The sequence below is a fragment of the Triticum aestivum genome, chromosome 6B (assembly GCF_018294505.1).
Source record: "Triticum aestivum cultivar Chinese Spring chromosome 6B, IWGSC CS RefSeq v2.1, whole genome shotgun sequence".
Lineage (NCBI taxonomy): Eukaryota > Viridiplantae > Streptophyta > Magnoliopsida > Poales > Poaceae > Triticum > Triticum aestivum.
Window position 1 is genome coordinate 311605096 of NC_057810.1, and position 26031 is coordinate 311631126.

Here is a 26031-nt window from a genome sequence, read left to right on the forward strand (position 1 = left end):
ATGCTCGAAGGATGTCTTCAAGGATTTGATTTACCCGCTCAATCTGACCATCTGTCTGTGGGTGATAGGCCATGCTGTATTTGAGGGCGGTCCCCAAAGCTTGATGGAGTTGGGACCAGAATGCGGACGTAAAGAGTGAACCTCTGTCTGAAGTGATTGTTCTTGGCACTCCATGCAAACTGGTTGTCACGCCCAATATGCGATACTATCCTAAAGAGACTCGAAGGTCCCACCAAGGATAGAACCGCGTATTGAAACGCTTTTCGCAAGGTGGATATCATTACATCAACATTACATAATAGATGGGGATACATACAAAAGGCATACAATGCCACACGAATTCATCAACGTCATACAAGAGAACAACATCCGACTATGCATGAAACACAAATAGAAGCTCAAACGACATCCACCCTGCTAGCCCAGGCTACCGACCTGTAACCTATCCCCTGATCGAAGAAGAAGCAGAAGAAGAACTCCAAGACAAGCAAACATCGCTCTCGCGTCAAGATCATCGCATAACCTGTACCTGCAACTGTTCTTGTAGTAATCTGTGAGCCACGAGGACTCAGCAATCCCATTACCATGGGTATCAAGACTAGCAAAGCTTAATGGGAAAGGAAGGGGTAAAGTGGTGAGGTTGCCGCAGCGACTAAGCATATATTGTGGCTAACATACGCAAATAAGAGCGAGAAGAGAAGCAAAGGAACGGTCGTGAAGCTAGCAATGATCAAGAGGTGATCCTGAACTCCAACTTATGTCAAACATAACCCAAAACCGTGTTCACTTCCCGGACTCCGCCGAAAAGAGACCATCACGGCTACACACACGGTTGATGCATTTTAATTCGAATCAGGTGTCAAGTTATCTACAACCGGACATTAAAAATTCCCATCTTCCACATAACCACGGGCATGGCTCTCGAAAGTTTATACCCTGCAGGGGTGTCCCAACTTAGCCCATGATAAGCTCTCGCGATCAACGAAGGATATTCCTTCTCCCAGGAAGACCCGATCAGTCTCGGAATCCCGATTTACAAGACATTTCGACAATGGTAAAACAAGACCAGCAAAGCTGCCCAATGCACCGACAAATCCCAATAGAAGCTGCACATATCTCGTTCTCAGGGCACACCGGATGAACACTACATACAACTGAAACCATCCCTCAAGTTTCCCCGAGGTGGCGCTGCAAGTGGCTCTAGTTTGGACCAACACTCGGAGGATCACTGACCCGGGGGGTTAAATAAAGATGACCCTCGGGCTCCAGAAACCCAAGGGAAAAAGGGCTAGGTGAGGCAAATGGTAAAACCAAGGTTGGGCCTTGCTAGAGGAGTTTTATTCAAAGCGAACTATCAAGGGGGTCCCATAAATCACCCAACCGTGTTAGGGTCACAAAATCCGGGAACATAATACTGATATGACGGAAACTAGGGCGGCAAGAGTGGAACAAAACACCAGGCATAAGGCCGAATCTTCCATCCTTTACCAAGTATATAGATGCATTAGTTAAATAAGAGATATTGAGATATCCCAACATAATCCTGTCCACCATGGAGCAATCTTCAACTTCACCTGCAACTAACAACGCTATAAGAGGGGCTGAGCAAAGTGGTAACATAGCCAAGCAACGGTTTGCTAGGAAGGGTGAAAAGGTTAGAGGCTGTCAGGACCCCGACTCGATGTCACATCGATCTAGCTGGTAACACCTCATATCACTTTGCGGCCTCACGCACGGTATCCCCACGGGTGTCGTCTTACCTTTTTCCCGGGACCGTTTGCGCCTTTTGGCTCACGTATATGATAGTGTCGCTAGCATCCATATGATAAAGAGCCCGGGCTGACATGACTAGTCGTAAACCCAAAGTGGCACAGACTTACAGGGACAGGCATCCATGACCCAGCTTCGAACGTGTCGGTCATCAGCAAGTGGGTCCGGGCTGTAGCACTGGGCTAGCAGGACTCCGGTAAACCGGGCTGTAGCGGGCTAACAGGACTCCGGTACTCAAAGCGTGACATTTCCCCGAAGGGACAGACACAGGAACGAAGAAGGACACATGTCGGCCAGCCTAAGTGTTCCAGAGCAGTAGCAAGCTACCATGGCTCAGCGGTAACACTAGGAGACATTTCCCGGTAAGAGAGGCTACTAAAGATAAACAACTAGATAGTCAGATCCCACACATACCAAGCATTTCAATCATACACACAATATGCTCGATATGTGCAAATACAACGAAGCATCACAACATGACTCTACGACACAAGTACTTTATTTAAGGCTCAGTGAGCCATACATAACATACACACAAAGGTACGGGTCTTACGACCCAACATACAAGTCATACAATCATACAAGCCAACAGCGGAAGTAACTTGTCTGAGTACAGACAGCTAGTAAAATAAAGGAGGCTTGGAAGCCTAACTATACTACGTGGTCCATCACAAGCTCAGGGTCACCACCTGGGTCTTTAGCCTACTCGTTGATGTCAACGTCTACATAGAACCCATCAGAAGGGGTTGCAGCGTCTTCTGTAAAAATGTAGATTATAGCAACATGAGTACAAAGGTACTCAGCAAGACTTACATCAGATCCTACATACATGCATATTATCAAGAAGGGTTGGTGGAGTTATTGCAGCAAGCCAGCTTTGACTCTTGGCTAGACTATCCTATGATACTCCAACTTGAAATGGTTTTGCGCACACGAGTCCACTACTCACCACTTCAATACACTACCGAGGATCCACCTCCGTCTTCCTACGGAAGAGCCATCCTCGGCACTCACACTTATCTTGAGAATTTTAGTAGTTTCCATTTACTTGTCTATGAACTGTATAGGCAACCAAGTAGTCCTTTACCGCAGACGCGGCTATTCGAATAGATCATGATAACCCTGCAGGGGTGTACTTCTTCATACATGTTTCCACCACTTAGCGTCTGCACACGACATGTGCTCGGCAGACTTCAAGCGAAAGCCGACGTGGGTGTCGGCCACGACCTACCTAATCACTTATGCCTCTAGTCCAGGTTTATCGCCTATTCAGGTTCCATCCGCAGGGAGTCCGGCCGAGGTTTCCCATACGGCCCCGAACGATGTGAACAGGGTTCCCGAGATACCTAACGGGTATTCGGTACACCCGGCCACGTACCTACCGCATCACAGCCCACCCCTACGGTCAGCGCTGTCCACGGCCTCCAGTAGGCTACAAACACCAGAAACTACTTGCAACTCCTGGACGGAGAACTAGGGTGAATAAGAAGTCGAGAGGGTCCATTGGTTTCGGGCCCAATGCATGGTAGTAGCTGATTCTTAAATCACACATACAGATCTCAGTGCTTAAGGTCGGCTTCAATGAAACAACCCACCATGTACTCCTACATGGCCTCTCATCGATACCTTTACCAAATCGTGTTCACCACACCACTCCCATTACCGACATAATCATTTCACTCTAGCCCATCACCCAGATGAACCAGACCTGACACAACTCTAAGCATAGCAGGCATAGCAAGGTAGGAACAACACATACATAGGGCTCAATCAACTCCTACACATGCTAGTGGGTTTCATCTAGTTACTGTGGCAATGACAGGTCATGCAGAGGAAATGGGTTCAACTACCGCAGCACACAGCAGTTTGAATCGCGTTGTCTTAATGCAGTAAAAGAGAGCAGGAGCGAGAACATGGGATTCTATCGATATGATCAAATGGTTGGTTGCTTGCCTGATGGTTCGATGCACGGATACGGTTCTTCGTTAGGGTAATCTCGGTACTCCTCGGGGACAGAACCTGTCGCAAAGGGCATCGATACACAAGCATTACCAAACAATGTGCAACAATATGATGCATGCATGAAACATGGCAACATGAGTGTATTGGGCTAATGCAACTAAAGCCAGAAGGGTTTGAACAAATTTGAATCAAAGATTCAAATTTCAAATTCAAATATGGCCTTTTAAAGTGCTTTTCCTTGTTCTGCTTGGATCATCAATTTAACTTGTTTGATCATGCATGAAAATAGTACAGATGGATAGATTGGATTTTTCTGATCATTTTTCATATATAATTTGTCCAATTTGGAGTTACAGAATAAAAGTTATGAATTTTTGAAGTTTAATTAATATTCTGGAATTTCCTGATTTAATTTAAATCCAGAAATATCATTACTGCGTCAGCCTGACGTCACAGTGACATCAGCAGGTCAACAGGGCTGGCTCGGGTCAAACCTGACGTGTGGGGGCCACACGTCAGTGACAGGGGGGGTTAAACAGATTTAAATTAATCCTAATTACTAATTAGTGGCGCTGGGGCCCACTGTCAGTGTCAGGGGGGTTGACTAACAGTAGTTAGCGCTAACCTAACCACCTGGCCGACAGGGCCCACGCGTCAGTGACCCTGGGGGGTCAAACCCCAGGTGGGTCAGGTCAAACCCCACCGGCGACATGACGCCGGCGAGATCCGAGACGGCGGCGAGAGTGCTTTTTGCCATTCCGGCGACCAAATGGACGGCGGAAGGTATCTACGTGTTGCTAAGGCTGAGCCGCGTCTATTGGTGGTGGTGGTTGGGCTCGGGGTGGCCGGAGTTGACGGCGGCGAGCTCGGCTGCGGCGGCCGGAGTTCGGGTGCGGTCGGGATCAGTGTTGCAGGGGGTTTGGGGAGGCGCTGGTGCGTTCTACGTGCTCCTGGTGATGTGTGGAGCACGATGGTGTGCTCGGTTGGGCGCTACGGCGACCGTGGCCACGACGGCGACATCGCCGGCGGTGTGGAGCTCTCGGTCGAGGTGGAGCTAGGGCCTAGAGGTCGGGAGAGACCAGGGAAGAAGGGGGAAACGCTCCGGGGGCTCACCGCGGTTGCAGTGGGCGTCGAAGCGGGCTCGGGGACGCGTCGGAGACGACGAATTTGACGGCGACGGTGGTCGGAGTCCGAAGAGGGGAACGGCGACGTGGCGGCGATGCAGGGCTTCCGGGGACCTGTGGAGCGGTGGGGAGGAAGAGGGAGTCGAGGCGGAGCTCCTGAGCTAATCGGGGGAGCGAGGGGTGGTCGGAGGCAGTGGCTAAGGCGAACGGCGGCGACGGTGTGCTTCGGCCGTGAGAGGGAGAGAGCGAGGGAGAGGAAGGAGAGAGCCGGGGAGAGTGAGAGAGAGCAGGGGGGATCGGGACGGGCTGCGGGCGTCGTCCACGCGGCCAGGAGGGCGTCGGCAAGCAGGAGGTGGCCGCGCGGCCGTGCGCGCGCGAGCACGCAGCAGCTTCGGGGCGTGGGGAGGAAGACGACGGGGAGCTACAGTGCTGGGCTGGGTCGGTTGCTGGCTGGGCCGGCCAGCTGGCTAGGCCGCACAGGTAAGTCTTCCCCTTTCTTTTCTGTTTTCTGTTTTTATTTAATATATCTGCAACTTTGTTGAATTAAATAAAATACCTAGGCAACTCCAAAAATCACCAAACTACTCCTGGCTCATAGTTGGATTATTTCCAACATGAAACATTTTAGTTTGGAGATATTTGAGCATTTAAATATTTTATATTATTTTAAATGCCCAAATTCAAATAACTATGATTTAATTCAAAACCCTAGGATGGCCTAGGAAAATGTGCACCACTTTTGGCAGAGGTTCTGAACCAAGACAAAAATGATGGGCATTTTAGAAGGGCATTTCAGGTTCATTGAAAAATTATTTTAGTAACCCTAGTTGGTTTCAGAGGGGACTGGGGGTTCTGTCTTCCCCATTTCAAGTTTCTGATGAATGAGTAAACATGATGCAACACTCTAATGCATGACTAGCTAGGGTGTGACAACTCACCCCCACTCAAAAGAATCTCGTCCCGAGATTTGGGTTCCTCCGGGAAGAAGGCGGGATACTCGAGTCGAAGACGATCCTCCCTTTCCCAAGTTGCTTCATCTTCAGAATGGTGCGACCATTGAACTTTGAGAAACTTGATGTTATGACGTCGCGTGGTACGTTCGGCTTGATCGAGGATACGAATGGGGTACTCTCGATATGTAAGATTATCTTGGAGATCAAGCGTTTCGTGGTCCACTTCACGGATAGGATCCGAGAAGCAACGCCTGAGTTGAGAGACGTAGAAGACATCGTGAACTCTGGAGAGGTGCGGAGGTAGTTCCAACTGGTAGGCAACTTCTCCTCGTTTGGCAAGAATGCGAAAAGGTCCAATGTAACGAGGAGCCAATTTGCCTTTGATACCGAAACGATGGGTTCCCTTCAGAGGGGTGACCCGAAGGTAAGCCTTCTCGTCAACCTCGAAAGTCATAGCCTTATGTTTTCGGTCATATTGACTCTTTTGACGAGATTGGGCTGTTTTCAACTTTTCACGAACGATACGAACTTGTTCTTCTGCTTCCTGAATCATATCCGGGCCAAAGAATTGTCTTTCCCCGGTCTCTGACCAGTTAAGGGGTGTTCGACATCGTCGTCCATAGAGAACTTCAAAAGGGGCTTTACCCAAGCTAGATTGATAGCTGTTGTTGTAAGCGAATTCGGCAAATGGAAGGCACTTCTCCTAGTCCATTCCGAAAGAGATAACAGAGGCTCGAAGCATGTCTTCTAGAATCTGATTGACGCGTTCCACTTGACCACTTGACTGAGGGTGGAAAGCGGTGCTAAAGGAGAGACGGGTTCCCATAGCATTTTGGAAACTTTCCCAAAATCGAGAGGTGAAGAGACTTCCTCGATCCGAATTAATTTCCAAAGGAACACCATGGAGGGACACTATTCGGGAGATGTATAAGTCTGCCAGCTGACTAGCGGTTATACTCTCACGAACAGGTAAGAAATGAGCTACTTTGGAAAGACGATCGACAACGACGAAAATAGCATTATTCCCTCTTTTGGTCCTGGGAAAACCGGTAATGAAATCCATACCAATTTTATCCCATTTCCATTCAGGAATAGCTAAGAGTTGAAGGGTGCCAGCAGGCCGTTGATGCTCTGCTTTTACACGACGACAGACGTCGCAATTAGCGATGTACTGAGCAATTTCTCTCTTCATCCTAGTCCACCAGAACCTCTGGCGTAGGTCCTGATACATCTTAGTACTACCGGGATGAATGGTGAGAGGAGATTCATGAGCTTCCTTAAGGATTAATCGCCTTAGGTTGCGCACCTTGGGAACCACTAGTCGATTCCCGAAGTATACGACTCCTTGATCATTAATGGAGAAACAATTCGCAATTCCTTTTTGAATGTTCCTCTTGATGCGGGAAATTCCCGGATCTACCTTCTGTGCTTTGATAATTTGATCCGTAAGGGTAGGTTTTGCCACCAAGGTGGAGAGAAAACCTTGAGGTACAATGTGAAGGTTAAGTTTCCGAAATTCCTCATGGAGAAGCGGTTGACTTTGTTGTAACATCAGGTTGTTACAATAAGATTTACGACTTAGCGCATCAGCCATGACGTTGGCTTTCCCTGGGGTGTAGGTTATTCCTAAGTCGAAGTCTGTGATCAATTCAACCCAACGTCTTTGCCTGAGATTCAGATCCGGTTGGGTGAAGATGTACTTCAGGCTTTGGTGATCAGTGAATATTTCGCAACGATTACCGAGGAGGTAATGTCGCCAGGTTTTAAGTGCATAGACTATGGCTGCAAGCTCTAGATCATGAGTAGGATAATTCTCCTCATGTGGGTGCAATTGCCGTGAAGCGTAAGCAATTACGTGTCGATCTTGCATGAGAATGCAACCTAGTCCTTGTCGCGAGGCGTCGCAGTAGATAACAAAGTCCTTGGAGAAGTCTGGCGGTACCAGCATGGGAGCAGAGGTCAGGCATCTTTTCAGTTCCTGAAAGCTGTGCTCACATTGTGGAGTCCATTCGAACTTCTTATCTTTCTTGAGGAGTTCGGTTAGAGGTTTAGCAACTTTGGAGAAGTTCTCGACAAAGCGACGACAATAGCTCGCTAAGCCCAGAAAACTCCGAACTTGCTTGACCGATTCGGGTGGAGTCCAATCAAGGACGGCTTGAACTCGCTCAGGGTTAACCGCAATACCTTTACCAGATATTACATGACCCAGATAGGTCACTTCTGACAACCAGAATTCACATTTAGAGAATTTGGCATAAAGACAATGCTCTCGAAGTTTCTTCAACACTAGCCTTAGATGTTCGGCATGTTCTTTCTCGTTCTTGGAGTAGATGAGTATATCATCGAGATAAACTACGACGAATTTATCCAAATACTCCATGAAGATTGAGTTCATTAACCGAGAAAAGGTGGCTGGAGCGTTGGTTAATCCGAAGGACATGACGGTGTACTCGTATTGGCCATAACGAGTAACAAAGGCCGTTTTAGGAATGTCCCCGTTTCTGATTTTGATTTGATGGTATCCCAACCTCAAATCCATCTTGGAGAAGACTGAGGATCCAGCGAGCTGATCATACAGGTCGTTGATCCTGGGAAGCGGATATTTGTTCTTGATTGTGACCAAGTTGACAGGTCGGTAATCTACAACCATCCGGTCCGTACCATCCTTCTTCTTGACGAATAGGACGGGGCAAGCCCACGGAGATGAACTAGGGCGGATGAAACCCCTTTTCAAGGATTCATCAAGTTGTTTCTTAAGCTCGGCTAGTTCTAGTGGTGCCATCTTATAAGGTCTTCTAGCAATCGGAACGGTTCCTGGAATGAGGTCTATTACGAACTCAACATCCCTGTCAGGTGGAATACCTGGCAATTCCTCTGGAAAGACATCCGGGAAGTCACGGACTACCGGAACGTCCTCAAGGTCTGGCAAAGGGCTGGCGTTAAGAGAATATAATTGTCGCTTGGCTATTCGGGTCAAGACATTGACTATCTTCCCCGAAGGATGGGTGAGTTGAACAGTCCTAGAGAAGCAATCAATTTGGGCATGATGAGCTGACATCCAGTCCATACCCAGAATGATATTAATATCTGAAGATTTAAGGGCTATCAAAGACGCAAGGAAAACAAGTCTGTCGACTTGGATCTCATTTCCATAACTTACCCTAGAGGTCTGCCATCTAGACCCAGGGGTAGAGATTTCCATAGTGGATGGCAAGTCACAGAATGCAACGTTATGCAAACGAGCATAATTTTCAGATATAAAGGAATGAGAGGCTCCTGTATCGAAAAGAACAGATGCCGGGTGGCAATTAACAAGAAGCGTACCGAGAACGACGTTGGGATCCTCTTGAGCTTCTTCGGCAGAGACACAGTTGACATGGCCACGTGAAGCGGTGACCGGTTTAGCATGAAACACCTTTCCTGTCGGCTTGCCACGGCCAACAGCTTTAGCAGATTGATTGGGGTTGGTCTGGGGACACTCACGCATATAATGACCCGATTCCCCACACTTGAAACAAGTCACGGAACTGGTACGTGGAGGAGCATTATTGGTTGGACCCCCATAGGGCTTGGCTGGAGCAGACTGTTGAGCGGGGCGAGGCGCCTGGAAAGATGGCCTCGGTGTGAACCTGGGTGGCAGGGCGGTGTTGGGTACCCACACGCGGCGCTTCTGAGGACCAGCACCGGATGAGGAACCCGTGTCACGTCCATGCTTGCGTGTTGCGTCATAGTCAGTCTGACCAGTTTCAGCACAGATGGCTTTGTTGACTAGTTTCGAAAAAGATGTGCACTGATGCAGACGGAGGTCGCGGCGAAGCTCAGGACTAAGGCCCTTACGGAACCTTGCTTGCTTCTTGGCGTCAGTAGACACTTCCTCAGTTGCATAACGTGCAAGATTACCAAACTCCCTGCTATAGACATCCACAGAAAGTCGGCCTTGGGTGAAATTGCAAAATTCTTCACGCTTACGGTCCATGAGACCCTCCGGAATGTGATGTTCACGGAAAGCCTCACTGAACTCAGCCCAAGTAGTGACATGGCCCGCTGGGCGCATAGCTCCATAATTCTCCCACCATAGACTGGCGGGGCCTTCAAGATGATATGCAGCAAAGGTGACCTTGTCAGCCTCAGCTACCAGCGCGGAACGCAGCTTGTGAGAGATACTGCGAAGCCAGTCATCAGCGTCGAGAGGCTCGACGGAGTGGTGGAACGTGGGTGGATGCAATTTGATAAAATCACTGAGTGACACCACGTTAGTCCTCTGATGGTGTGTTGTATTCTGTTCTATATGCTCCAACAAACGGTTTGTCTCCCGCTTGTTTCTCTCAGCTTCCATCATAACCTCGGCTAGTGAAGGAGGTTGAGGCAGATGTTCATTTCTGGCTTCACTGCCTTCGGCCTGCTCTTGGGAAGCAGGATTAGCGCGTGTGTTGACCATCCTAGGTAGACAAGACAATGGTTTAGTCAGAATGATGAAATTCCGACATGGGATACATAATGTAAGAAATAATTCGGAATGCAAGATGATCATCCGTATGACATGGTAGATACAGAAACTGCTTCTTTATTCCATCGTCATACACACCATACAGGTTTAGTACAAGACCAAGCAAAGTACTGATACGGTGAAAAGAGGATTACATCTCATCGGAGGCATCCCAAGCTCCTATACATTATTTTTCTACATCTCCGGAAAGAGTACAAACTAGGTCATATCCCACGAGACACGCAGGACAATAGACGACACAGCTAGTGCGAACTAGTGATACTACTACTAACTCAGACCGATCCGTAGTAGTCCTCGTAGAAGTCACCTCCATAGCCTGGAAGTTCAACATGATCATCCGGAAACAGACGGTCTCGCGGAGCTTGTGGACCATAGGGGCTAGGATGAGGTCGTGGACCAACAAACGGTGGCCTGCGGGGACCGCGAGGTGGGGTGATGCCTCCTACATCACGCCAAACCATCACGTCTGGCAGAGCAGATCTCACAGGATAGAGATCGCGCATATCTGAATATCCAGCTTGCACCGCCGGTGCGAACCGAGTCAAAGTGGCCCAGTGGTCGGCACGGGTATTGAAGAGCTCTAACCTTAAGGCCCGATTTTCACGGTCCTTATCCTCGAGCATCTCAGCAGTGGTGCAAGTCCGTGAATCCTCCTGAGTGGAGTCAGCATAGATAGCCTGGAGATACCCTTGTGCTCCCGGAAGTGATCCTGGCATATACCGGAAATCAGAGTCCCGAAATAGACCAGATCTGACTCGCATAATGGTCATCATAGAGTAGGCGGCATCCTGCACAGCCATCTCAATAGTAACCCCGAGTCCATAGGAGCAGTGAAGAGGCTCAGTGGATCCAGGATAAGATGGAAATATCCTGACAGTGCAGAGATACTGGCTTTGATTAAAGTCTCGGAATTGTTCTTCGACCGTGTACTCAGGATACCAGCGGTATCCAGCCTCAGTCATTACCCTGACCAACTTAGCAGTATGGCCGGGTACATCTAGGCATCGAGTTAGGCGAACCACTTGATTGAGGTCGCGAGTGGCCATCTGAAAGCATAATCATAATGCAAAGGCATTAGAATTTCTAGCAAACTTTCGGCAGCATAACAGCTGTAAATGCTCAAAAAGGATATTGAGACATTTGACAAAGGATTTCGTACACACTCAACATCATCATATCAAGTTCTGGAACCATTCCAACAACATAATGTGGTAGTAGAACTGAACTAGGCTGGTAACCATCAAACTTATAAGGTACTACTGATTAGTAACTCGTGATCCTGATAGAGAGAACAAATCCTAATTCCTTAACCCCCGGTGGAAGAATGGACTGACTCATATCAGAAAGTCATAAGGTATAAGGAGTAAAAAGAGCCTTACGTTCCAACCCACAAACAATTCCCCTACATATAACTAAGAATTTCTAGACTCAACATCGACCAGTTTGGCTTGGAGAACCTACAGGCAGTCCGGCTCTGATGCCAACGCTGTCAGGACCCCGACTCGATGTCACATCGATCTAGCTGGTAACACCTCATATCACTTTGCGGCCTCACGCACGGTATCCCCACGGGTGTCGTCTTACCTTTTTCCCGGGACCGTTTGCGCCTTTTGGCTCACGTATATGATAGTGTCGCTAGCATCCATATGATAAAGAGCCCGGGCTGACATGACTAGTCGTAAACCCAAAGTGGCACAGACTTACAGGGACAGGCATCCATGACCCAGCTTCGAACGTGTCGGTCATCAGCAAGTGGGTCCGGGCTGTAGCACTGGGCTAGCAGGACTCCGGTAAACCGGGCTGTAGCGGGCTAACAGGACTCCGGTACTCAAAGCGTGACATTTCCCCGAAGGGACAGACACAGGAACGAAGAAGGACACATGTCGGCCAGCCTAAGTGTTCCAGAGCAGTAGCAAGCTACCATGGCTCAGCGGTAACACTAGGAGACATTTCCCGGTAAGAGAGGCTACTAAAGATAAACAACTAGATAGTCAGATCCCACACATACCAAGCATTTCAATCATACACACAATATGCTCGATATGTGCAAATACAACGAAGCATCACAACATGACTCTACGACACAAGTACTTTATTTAAGGCTCAGTGAGCCATACATAACATACACACAAAGGTACGGGTCTCACGACCCAACATACAAGTCATACAATCATACAAGCCAACAGCGGAAGTAACTTGTCTGAGTACAGACAGCTAGTAAAATAAAGGAGGCTTGGAAGCCTAACTATACTGCGTGGTCCATCACAAGCTCAGGGTCACCACCTGGGTCTTTAGCCTACTCGTTGATGTCAACGTCTACATAGAACCCATCAGAAGGGGTTGCAGCGTCTTCTGTAAAAATGTAGATTATAGCAACATGAGTACAAAGGTACTCAGCAAGACTTACATCAGATCCTACATACATGCATAGTATCAAGAAGGGTTGGTGGAGTTATTGCAGCAAGCCAGCTTTGACTCTTGGCTAGACTATCCTACGATACTCCAACTTGAAATGGTTTTGCGCACACGAGTCCACTACTCACCACTTCAATACACTACCGAGGATCCACCTCCATCTTCCTACGGAAGAGCCATCCTCGGCACTCACACTTATCTTGAGAATTTTAGTAGTTTCCATTTACTTGTCTATGAACTGTATAGGCAACCAAGTAGTCCTTTACCGCAGATGCGGCTATTCGAATAGATCATGATAACCCTGCAGGGGTGTACTTCTTCATACATGTTTCCACCACTTAGCGTCTGCACACGACATGTGCTCGGCAGACTTCAAGCGAAAGCCGACGTGGGTGTCGGCCACGACCTACCTAATCACTTAAGCCTCTAGTCCAGGTTTATCGCCTATTCAGGTTCCATCCGCAGGGAGTCCGGCCGAGGTTTCCCATACGGCCCCGAACGATGTGAACAGGGTTCCCGAGATACCTAACGGGTATTCGGTACACCCGGCCACGTACCTACCGCATCACAGCCCACCCCTACGGTCAGCGCTGTCCACGGCCTCCAGTAGGCTACAAACACCAGAAACTACTTGCAACTCCTGGACGGAGAACTAGGGTGAATAAGAAGTCGAGAGGGTCCATTGGTTTCGGGCCCAATGCATGGTAGTAGCTGATTCTTAAATCACACATACAGATCTCAGTGCTTAAGGTCGGCTTCAATGAAACAACCCACCATGTACTCCTACATGGCCTCTCATCGATACCTTTACCAAATCGTGTTCACCACACCACTCCCATTACCGACATAATCATTTCACTCTAGCCCATCACCCAGATGAACCAGACCTGACACAACTCTAAGCATAGCAGGCATAGCAAGGTAGGAACAACACATACATAGGGCTCAATCAACTCCTACACATGCTAGTGGGTTTCATCTAGTTACTGTGGCAATGACAGGTCATGCAGAGGAAATGGGTTCAACTACCGCAGCACACAGCAGTTTGAATCGCGTTGTCTTAATGCAGTAAAAGAGAACAGGAGCGAGAACATGGGATTGTATCGATATGATCAAATGGTTGGTTGCTTGCCTGATGGTTCGATGCACGGATACGGTTCTTCGTTAGGGTAATCTCGGTACTCCTTGGGGACAGAACCTGTCGTAAAGGGCATCGATACACAAGCATTACCAAACAATGTGCAACAATATGATGCATGCATGAAACATGGCAACATGAGTGTATTGGGCTAATGCAACTAAAGCCAGAAGGGTTTGAACAAATTTGAATCAAAGATTCAAATTTCAAATTCAAATATGGCCTTTTAAAGTTCTTTTCCTTGTTCTGCTTGGATCATCAATTTAACTTGTTTGATCATGCATGAAAATAGTACAGATGGATAGATTGGATTTTTCTGATCATTTTTCATATATAATTTGTCCAATTTGGAGTTACAGAATAAAAGTTATGAATTTTTGAAGTTTAATTAATATTCTGGAATTTCTTGATTTAATTTAAATCCAGAAATATCATTACTGCGTCAGCCTGACGTCACAGTGACATCAGCAGGTCAACAGGGCTGGCTCGGGTCAAACCTGACATGTGGGGGCCACACGTCAGTGACAGGGGGGGTTAAACAGATTTAAATTAATCCTAATTACTAATTAGTGGCGCTGGGGCCCACTGTCAGTGTCAGGGGGGTTGACTAACAGTAGTTAGCGCTAACCTAACCACCTGGCCGACAGGGCCCACGCGTCAGTGACCCTGGGGGGTCAAACCCCAGGTGGGTCAGGTCAAACCCCACCGGCGACATGACGCCGGCGAGATCCGAGACGGCGGCGAGAGTGCTTTTTGCCATTCCGGCGACCAAATGAACGGCGGAAGGTATCTACGTGTTGCTGAGGCTGAGCCGCGTCTATTGGTGGTGGTGGTTGGGCTCGGGGTGGCCGGAGTTGACGGCGGCGAGCTCGGCTGCGGCGGCCGGAGTTCGGGTGCGGTCGGGATCAGTGTTGCAGGGGGTTTGGGGAGGCGCTGGTGCGTTCTACGTGCTCCTGGTGATGTGTGGAGCACGATGGTGTGCTCGGTTGGGCGCTACGGCGACCGTGGCCACGACGGCGACATCGCCGGCGGCGTGGAGCTCTCGGTCGAGGTGGAGCTAGGGCCTAGAGGTCGGGAGAGACCAGGGAAGAAGGGGGAAACGCTCCGGGGGCTCACCGCGGTTGCAGTGGGCGTCGAAGCGGGCTCGGGGACGCGCCGGAGACGACGAATTTGACGGCGACGGTGGTCGGAGTCCGAAGAGGGGAACGGCGACGTGGCGGCGATGCAGGGCTTCCGGGGACCCGTGGAGCGGTGGGGAGGAAGAGGGAGTCGAGGCGGAGCTCCTGAGCTAATCGGGGGAGCGAGGGGTGGTCGGAGGCAGTGGCTAAGGCGAACGGCGGCGACGGTGTGCTTCGGCCGTGAGAGGGAGAGAGCGAGGGAGAGGAAGGAGAGAGCCGGGGAGAGTGAGAGAGAGCAGGGGGGATCGGGACGGGCTGCGGGCGTCGTCCACGCGGCCAGGAGGGCGTCGGCAAGCAGGAGGTGGCCGCGCGGCCGTGCGCGCGCGAGCACGCAGCAGCTTCGGGGCGTGGGGAGGAAGACGACGGGGAGCTACAGTGCTGGGCTGGGTCGGTTGCTGGCTGGGCCGGCCGGCTGGCTGGGCCGCACAGGTAAGTCTTCCCCTTTCTTTTCTGTTTTCTGTTTTTATTTAATATATCTGCAACTTTGTTGAATTAAATAAAATACCTAGGCAACTCCAAAAATCACCAAACTACTCCTGGCTCATAGTTGGATTATTTCCAACATGAAACATTTTAGTTTGGAGATATTTGAGCATTTAAATATTTTATATTATTTTAAATACCCAAATTCAAATAACTATGATTTAATTCAAAACCCTAGGATGTCCTAGGAAAATGTGCACCACTTTTGGCAGAGGTTCTGAACCAAGGCAAAAATGATGGGCATTTTAGAAGGGCATTTCAGGTTCATTGAAAAATTATTTTAGTAACCCTAGTTGGTTTCAGAGGGGACTGGGGGTTCTGTCTTCCCCATTTCAAGTTTCTGATGAATGAGTAAACATGATGCAACACTCTAATGCATGACTAGCTAGGGTGTGACAGAGGCTGACATGGTAAATTGGGAGGCTTGAAGAACAAGTGATAGGAAGCGCAGCATAGCGATAGAACGAAGCAACTAGCATAGCAACGATAGTAATGAGATCCAAGGTGATGGTCATCTTGCCTGAGATCCTGCAAGGAAGAAGAACGAGTCCATGAAGAAGACAAACGGATATAGTCGAACGAATCCTCACAACTCCGGAACGAAACCGAAGCTAACGAGAGAAGTAAACCGGAAAGAAGCGAACAACATGGTAAACAACCATCACATAATCATGGCATGATGCACAACCAAGTATGATGCATGTCCGGTTTAGATAGGCATGGCATGGCAAAGTTCAACAAACGGTACTACAAGTTAAGTGGAGCTCAATATGCAACGAGTTGCATATTGATGAAACACCACATTCAAGTTATTTAGTTCGCTCTCGTTTAGGTACACAACCATATTAAATGTTGTTAAACATGGCAAGAGGTGAAGCATAAGTAAACTAACTAATTAGGCAAGTTTAAATGAGGCCGAAACAACAAACAACAATTCTGGAAAATCCTCATGTGCATATTTTAGATTTGGTACTGTTCTGCCCTAAACACAATTTTAATGTTGTTAAACAGCAAAATAAAGTGCACCATGTTAAACTAGGCATTTTTCCACCCCATTTACATATAAAGTTTATTTAAAACTGAGCTACGGTTATTTAGTTATGAAATAAATCATTTTAGCACGTTATTTGAGCAAATTAAAGCAAACAACATTTTAAACATTTTAAACATGGATGAAAGTGGCATATTATGAAACTAGATGTAATTCTAAGCATTTTTCATGTATAAAGTTTTTACATATGATGCATGGTTATTTAGTTATTAAATGCATGAAGTATGAGGGGTTTTCTGCAATTCTGTAAATCACTGGATAATGGAGAAATTCGCTGAACAGGAAAAAAACACAAGGGGCTGAAACTCGAGTGGGCTTGGTTTCTCACCACGGCACTTGGGCTGGCTCGGTGCTGGGCTGGGGCAGAGCAAGCTGGGCCGACTGGATCTATGGAGGGAGTCGGGCCGACTGGAGCTGGTCCACGCTAGCGCGGTCGAGGATGGGGTCAACGCGGGCGAGGCGCTCGTCTCCTCGTGATGCAAACGAAGCAGAGGCCGTGGCAGAGGACTAGGCGAAGCAGAGAGGTTTATGCGGCGATGGACTCAGCGGCCGGGATGGCCGGACGGGATCCGGGCGAAGAGGGTCATGGTGCGACGCGGGCGCTGGGACAAGTCTACGTAGGGGGGCGGCAACGCTCGCTCAAACTGGATGAAGCAGAGGCGACGGCGAGGGACTTGGCGCGGGGGTCGTAGGGCTCCGGCAGCAGGGAGGCGCGTCCAAGGCGAGGTAGGGGCATGGACGACGCGGAGACGGCCAGATCCGGGCGGCGTCGCTCCCGGCAAGAACTTGGCGGCGGCCGTTCCTTGCTACGGCAAGGATAGGGAGAGAGACGTGAGAGAGCGTTTGGAAAGGGAGAGAGACAGGGGAGGCGAGGAGCGGGACGAGGCCTGTCCTGGTTGTTGTTGCCGACGGCGGGGTCGCCGGAGGGCGCGGCCTGCGGGTTGGTCGCCGGCTCAGGTAGAAGAGCTCGCCGGCTCGCGCGAGGGTTGCGGGCATGGGGTGGCTCGGCCTCGGGAATCAGAGGAAGCGCACAAGGAGGAACTGCTGGAGGACGAGGAGGTGGAACGCAAGGTGAAGCTCAAGGCGCTCGTCGATGCGCGACTAGGCTGCGGAGAAGTTCAGTGGAAGGCGCTGGTTGGGTTCGCTACAGAGATGAGGAGAAGAAGGTGGTGGCTTGCTGTAATTGGGTGGCGGCGGAAATCAAGGGAGCTGGTCGGAGCGATCTAGTTGGGTGGATCTGGGAGCATCCCAGGAAGGAGGGAGGTTGGTTGGCTGACGGCGGCACGATGGGAAGAGGTGGATGAGACAGCTAGGGGCTAGGGTTTGATCTTATTACATAGGTAGGGGATTAGGATAGAGGTTATCTGGACCCTCCGATCTAATCGGACGGTCGAGAAAGAAATAGGTAGGGAGTCTAAATAAGAAAACGGAGATGTTTTATAGATGTTAGGGGATGATCCGGACTCATCGGGAACGACAAGCGGGACGGGTTCGGAGCAGCTTTCGGACGCGCGCGAGGGGTCTATGCACTGTGCAAAGAGGGGTTAGGCAGTCAGACAAGAGGGACTCGAAGAAAACCCGGTTGGTCACGGAACGGTCAAAGAAGGCAAGGGGAACGCGGCAACTACGAACGGGTGCGAGTTTTATGAAAACATGCGGATGCAATGCACATGATGCCATGAGATGAGATGCAACAAACAAATAAAACACACGGCGACAACGAAGAACATTGAAGGCATCTGGATCGTCGGTCTCGGGGCGTCACAACACTCCACCACTACAAGAGGATCTCGTCCCGAGATCTAGGATGACACCGGAGAGAAACGGAAGAGGAAGAGAAGAGGTAAAACTAAGTTGCTTCTTTGACGAACGAGTGAAACCACGAGCCTTGAGAGGTTGAACAAATCGAAAGAAAGAATACAATGGAGGTGAACGAGATTGCAAACACTCTGTTAGCAAAGAGGAACAAGGAGCATTACGAGAGCCTTGTACGTTGAAAGACATAAGATAAGAGTTACAAAGGACAAGCAGTACATGCAAGCACTCCGGTTTAATGAGATGCACAAGAAACGATAAAGATCAATTACGACAACACTCCGGTTAAAACAATATAGAGAAGGAATAAGAATGATATAATTTGGACAGCACTCTGACTGAAAGAAGAAGGAAAACTTGATAAGATGAAAAGCACTGAAGAGATGACACAACACTCCGGTTAAATGGATAAGCATGAAAAGAACACAATCCTCACATTTCGGGATGATGAGTGAAAAGAGCAACATCACAATGCCTCCGGAACGAAAGAATAGAAGTTAGATTGTTGGGATAAAGGGACGGATAAGAAAATGACATCTTCTGCCACAAATGAACTTGGAAAGCATCCTTGCAAAGAAGAATTGAACGGAGTTGTTGGAAAATCAAGAACGAAAAGCACAAGCTTGTTGTGGGCTTATGGCAAACATCTCAAAATGATGAGGTGACAACCAGCCACTAACAGAAACAATTGATTGGTTGAGATCAATGAAGATAAGAGAAATTTCTTTCACCAAGAGGATAATTGGAGAACTTGGGTCATTGATAAACACCACAATAGCAACATTCCTTAGGGAAGGCATTAGATGAAATATGACCCAAGATAACTCCAACGAAGAGATTGATGGATTTAAACTACCTCATTCTTGACCACATCTGAATCGCGAAACATGAATGAAAATTGCCAAGAATGATATAACACCGCCTCAAAAGATAAGGTAGGAAGAATTGCACTTCGGATGCAAGATGAAAAATGCTTGAACTCCTCAAAACAAAACATGTGTTGGGCACCCTGTTTATTTTAGAGTATAGCTTGGCGGGTCATAACTTCGAGAGAAATCTTGAAGAACAATTGAAGAATGATAAGAATCCTTGATGAACCACCATGTAGAGTCTCCATGGAGAACTCCGGTAATAAAAGGATGATAGAAAGAAAGAGAGGTTTAAAACACAAGGTGAAGCCTTGCAATAATTTAGATGGTGCTTCGCAACGATATAACCGAGAAAACTTGGAACTCTGGAAAAAGAAAAGATGAAACACTGTAAATGAGAATTACTTCATCATGAACAATCTCCGAAAGAAAAGAATTGAATCACCTCGAGGAAATAAGAATAAGATTTATTGTATGCTTATCCTTCATCAAATTAAATTGATGACAAACAACGGATTTGGCATACTACTTATTCTCGTAGAATGGATTAAGAGAGATATAGCGCAAAACTTGAGGAAGTCTTCATGAACCATCGGTAGGATTGGAAAGAACGAATGAATAGATATGATAACAAAGGAAAAAGAATCTGAATGAACCACCATAAGAATTGGAAAATGACTGGTGAAAGAGAATGAATCACCGAGAACAATTAGAAGACACAAAAATGCTTGAGGGGATTTAGATACAAGAGAACAGGAAGAACTCGAGCTGATTAAGGAACATTTGAACGAAGCACCGGGATAAATAGAGAACGATAACTGGAATGATGGCCTCCGGTGAAAAGAAATGGAAAAACAACTCCTGACATACTCCGGATGGATAAGAAAAGAATATCTGACAATTGGAATAATTCGGGAGGATAACATAAAGCTAGAACCATGAATATTCGAGAGAACGAACAAGATTTAGAAGGAACTCTTCTTCTATCTTGAAATGACGACGAGGAACACCACCAAAGTTACTGAGGTACTCTGATAGAATGAAAAGCGAAGAGGTTGAGCCAACAATGAAAAGAATTTAAAAACGATCTTGGACAAGGCATGTGACTGATGGAATTCATTCTTACGTCAAGCTCGAAAAGAATTAGGAATGGCTCCGGAATAATTAGAAGAGTCACGTAAGATCCTGGGAAAAGACCTGTGGGTTAGGGCCCACTAAAAGAAAACATCGTTGAAAAGGATTGCTTGAAAGGGAGATTGCATCGGTTAAATGGCTTGAATGAGATAACAACCTTAGCTAAAAAGGATTAAGAATAGAAACTTGAATCTTTTGAGATAATCTTAAGCACTCTGGAGAAGAAAAAGAGGGAGGTGAATAATTAAGAGGTGCACCAAACATGACAAAGCAATTGACACGAGGAAAGGAATATGATCACCACTGAAAGCTTGAATTGGATCCACCGGAGAAGAAACAACAATGAAGGATGGTGAACTTGAAACTGTTGAGCATCTTCATGGGAAATCACCGGATAAGAACATTGAAAGAAAACAATGAAGAGACATCCCACAAATAAAAGGATACATGATTAAGAAATCTTAGTCCTTGAAGAAAAAAGGGTGGGAGGGCGGGAAAACAAAGGCAACTTGGGATCGGATGAAACGGATACCGTTGAGAAAACTTAGAAATGATCTTGCGGATGTTGAAATGATCAGATCCACTTGAAGAGAAGCACGCCGGTTGGAAAAGAATTAACATGACGACCTCGATTATCACGAAGGATTAGTATTCACATAGCAATATGAGAACACCATTTAGGAAAGGTATGGATTCAACATTTGACATTGAAGCAACTCAAATACCACAACTCAAAACAAAACAAAGGATTGGCTTGTAGAAATAAGCCGGAACAAATACATGTGACGGGGATTTACCCAATCCCAGATCAGGCATCTGTCGGAAAAGATATTCTAGGAGCTACCTGAATTCCCACCTATAAACTCCCGAAACTTTTTGGTTATGTAATCTGGTGTTGGGGATACAGGGGAAGCAATATATCTCACCCAAACTAACAATCCCTACATCCAGCTGTATCCATCCGTCAACACATAACCAAGAAAACTCCAGAAATCGTGTACCTCAACCTTCAAAAAGCATCCCTTATACGAGCTATCACAATACTCCCGAACTCCCCAGTACTGGGTGGCGTCGAGGTTATCTCACCAACAACTGCATAAAAGAGATTTTTGATGTCGGCAAAACTCAGGTATTCCAGAACTGCAATGATAAAATTGTGATGACAACACCTCAGAGCTCAACTCCCCGAGACACTGCCACAACCCCTAAATGTCAGGAGGCACCAAGAACAATGTTCTCATCACAATACTATCGGAATGATCCCAAGATACCCGCGTGATCCTAAATTTTTTTAGTGAAAATGAGGAGAGGAAAGCCAAAACATCTACGTCAGGAGACCTCACCAGAGCGACGAATGGGGCTGAGGAGTAAAATGAATCCTACTCTCCGATATATATATAATCCTAAGACTCAAAATAGTTTTTTTTCTAGACTCAACAACGGCTAACAATCAAGGGGGCTCCTATGGTCGGTCGAGGCTCTGATACCAACTTGTCACGCCCAAATGCGATACTATCCTAAAGAGACTCGAAGGTCCCACCAAGGATAGAACCGCATATTGAAACGCTTTTCGCAAGGTGGATATCATTACATCAACATTAAATAATAGATGGGGATACATACAAAAGGCATAAAATGCCACACGAATTCATCAACGTCATACAAGAGAACAACATCCGACTACGGATGAAACACAAACAGAAGCTCAAACGACATCCACCCTGCTAGCCCAGGCTGCCGACCTGGAACCTATCCCCTGATCAAAGAAGAAGCAGAAGAAGAACTCCAAGACAAGCAAACATCGCTCTCGCGTCAAGATCATCGCATAACCTGTACCTGCAACTGTTGTTGTAGTAATCTGTGAGCCACGAGGACTCAGCAATCCCATTACCATGGGTATCAAGACTAGGAAAGCTTAATGGGAAAGGAAGGGGTAAAGTGGTGAGGTTGCCGCAGCGACTAAGCATATATGGTGGCTAACATACACAAATAAGAACGAGAAGAGAAGCAAAGGAACGGTCGTGAAGCTAGCAATGATCAAGAGGTGATCCTGAACTCCTACTTACGTCAAACATAACCCAAAACCGTGTTCACTTCCCGGACTCCGCCAAAAAGAGACCATCACGGCTACACACACAGTTGATGCATTTTAATTCGAATCAGGTGTCAAGTTATCTACAACCGGACATTACTGAATTCCCATCTGCCACATAACCGCGATAAGCTCTCGTGATCAACAAAGAATATTCCTTCTCCCAGGAAGACCCGATCAGTCTCGGAATCCCAGTTTACAAGACATTTCAATAATGGTAAAACAAGACCAGCAAAGCCACCCGATGCGCCGACAAATCCCGATAGGAGCTGCACATATCTCGTTCTCAGGGCACACCGGATGAACACTACGTACAACTAAAACCATCCCTCAAGTTTCCCCGAGGTGGCGCTGCAAGTGGCTCTAGTTTGGACCAACACTCGGAGGAGCACTAGCCCGGGGGGTTAAACAAAGATGACCCTCGGGCTCTAGAAACCCAAGGGAATAGGGCTATGTGAGGCAAATGGTAAAACCAAGGTTGGGCCTTGTTGGAGGAGTTTTATTCAAAGCAAACTGTCAAGGGGGTCCCATAAATCACCCAACCGCGTTAGGGACGCAAAATCTGGGAACATAATACCGATATGACAAAAACTAGGGCGGCAAGAGTGGAACAAAACACCGGGCATAAGGCCGAGTCTTCCACCCTTTACCAAGTATATAGATGCATTAATTAAATAAGAGATATTGTGATATCCCAACATAATCCTGTCCACCATGGAGCAATCTTCAACTTCACCTGCAACTAACAACGCTATAAGAGGGGCTGAGAAAAGCGGTAACATAGGTAATCAACGGTTTGCTAGGAAGGGTGAAAAGGTTAGAGGCTGGCATGGTAAATTGGGAGGCTTGAAGAACAAGTGATAGGAAGTGCAGCATAGAGATAGAACGAAGCAACTAGCATAGCATTGATAGTAATGAGATCCAAGGTGACAGTCATGTTGCCTGAGATCCCGCAAGGAAGAAGAACGAGTCCATGAAGAAGACAAACGGATGTAGTCGAACGAATCCTCACAACTCCGGAACGAAACCGAAGCTAACGAGAGAAGTAAACCTGAAAGAAGCAAACAACATGGTAAACAACCATCACATAATCATGGCATGATGCACAACCATGTATGATGCATGTCCGGTTTAGATAGGCATGGCATGGCAAAGTGCAGCAAACGGTACTACAAGTTAAGTGGAGCTCAATATGAAACGAGTTGCACATTGACGAAACACCACATTCGAGTTATTTAGTTCGCTCTTGTTTAGGTACACAACAATATTAAATGTTGTTAAACATGGCAAGAGGTGAAGCATAAGTAAACTAACTATTTAGGCAAGTTTAAATGAGGCCGGAACAACAAACAACAATTTCGGAAAATCCTCATGTGCATATTTTAGATTTGGTACTGTTCTGCCCTAAACACAATTTTAATGTTGTTAAACAGCAAAATAAAGTGCACCATGTTAAACTAGGCATTTTTCCACCCCATTTACATATAAAGTTTATTTAAAACTGAGCTACGGTTATTTAGTTATGAAATAAATCATTTTAGCATGTTATTTGAGCAAATTAAAGCAAACAACATTTTAAACATGGATGAAAGTGGCATATTATGAAACTAGATTTAATTCTAAGCATTTTACATGTATAAAGTTTTTACATATGATGCATGGTTATTTAGTTATTAAATGCATGAAGTATGAGGGGTTTTCTGCAATTTTGTAAATCACTAGATAATGGAGAAATTCGCTGAACAAGAAAAAAACACAAGGGGCTGAAACTCGAGTGGGCTTGGTTTCTCACTACGACACTTGGTCCGGCTCGGTGCTGGGCTGGGGCAGAGCAAGCTGGGCCGACTGGATCTGTGGAGGGAGTCGGGCCGACTGGAGCTGGTCCACGCTGGCGCGGTCGAGGACGGGGTCAACACGGGCGAGGCGCTCGTCTCCTCGTGATGCAAACGAAGCAGAGGCTGCAGCAAAGGACTAGGCGAAGCAGAGAGGTTCAAGCGGTGATGGACTCGGCGGCCGGGACGGCCGGACGGGATCCGGGCGAAGAGGGCCATGGCGCGACGCGGGCGCTGGAACAAGTCTACGCAGGGGGGCGGCAACGCTCGCTCGAACCGGATGAAGCAGAAGCGACATCGAGGGACTTGGCACGGGGGTCGCAGGGCTCCGGAAGTAGGGAGGCGCGTCCAAGGTGAGGTAGGGGCTGTGGCAAGGATAGGGAGAGAGACGTGAGAGAGCGTTAGGAAAGGGAGAGTGACAGGGGAGGCGAGGAGCGGGACGAGCCTGTCCTGGTCGTTGTTGCCGATGACGGGGTCGCCGGAGGGCGCGGCCTGCGGGTTGGTCGCCGGCTCAGGTAGAAGAGCTCGCCGGCTCGCGCGAGGGTTGCGGGCACGGGGCGGCTCGGCCTCGGGAATCAGAGGAAGTGCACAGGGAGGAGCTGCTGGAGGACGAGGAGGTGGCACGCGAGGTGAAGCTCAAGGCGCTCGTCGATGCGCAGCTGGGCTGCGGAGAAGATCAATGGAAGGCGCTGGTTGGGTTCGCTACAGAGACGAGGAGAAGAAGGTGGTGGCTTGCTGTAATTGGGTGGCGGCGGAAATCAAGGGAGCTGGTCGGAGCGATCCGGTTGGTTGGATCTGGGAGGATCCCGAGGAAGGAGGGAGGTTGGTTGGCTGGCGGCGACACGATGGGAAGAGGTGGATGAGACAGCTAGGGGCTAGGGTTTGATCTTATTATATAGGTAGGGGATTAGGATAGAGGTTATCTGGACCCTCCGATCTAATCGGATGGTCGAGATAGAAATATGTAGGGAGTCTAAATAAGAAAATGGAGATGTTTTATAGATGTTAGGGGATGATCCGGACTCATCGGTAACGACAGAGCAGGACAGGTTCGGAGCAGCTTTCGAACGCGTGCGAGGGGTCTATGCACTGCGCAAAGAGGGGTTAGGCAGTCAGACAAGAGGGAGTCGAAGAAAACCCGGTTGGTCACGGAACGGTCAAAGAAGGCAAGGGGAACGCGACAACTACGAATGGGTGCGAGTTTTATGAAAACATGCGGATGCAATGCACATGATGCCATGAGATGAGATGCAACAAACAAATAAAACACACGGCGACAACGAAGAACTTGGAAGGCATCTGGAGTGTCGGTCTCGGGGCGTCACACTGGTAGTCCGGGACACATATAATTGTGCAAGTTGATCAGCGCGATATGTGGTGCGGATTGGAATAAAATGAGCCACTTTAGTCAGTGTGTCCACTATGACCCATACATCATCATTGCCTCGGTGTGTCCTAGTTAGGCCGGTGACAAAGTCCATGCAGACATAACCCGATTTCCATTGCGAGACGGCTAGAGGTTGGAGAAGTCCGGTGGGTTTCTGGTGTTCCGCCTTTACTTTGTTGCATATGTGACAACGAGCGACAAAATATGCGATGTCCTTTTTCGTTCCATCCCACCAAAATATCTGTCAAAGTTCTTCATACAATTTAGTACCTCTGAGGTGTATCGAATATGAGGATTCATGTGCTTTTGCCAAAATCTTCT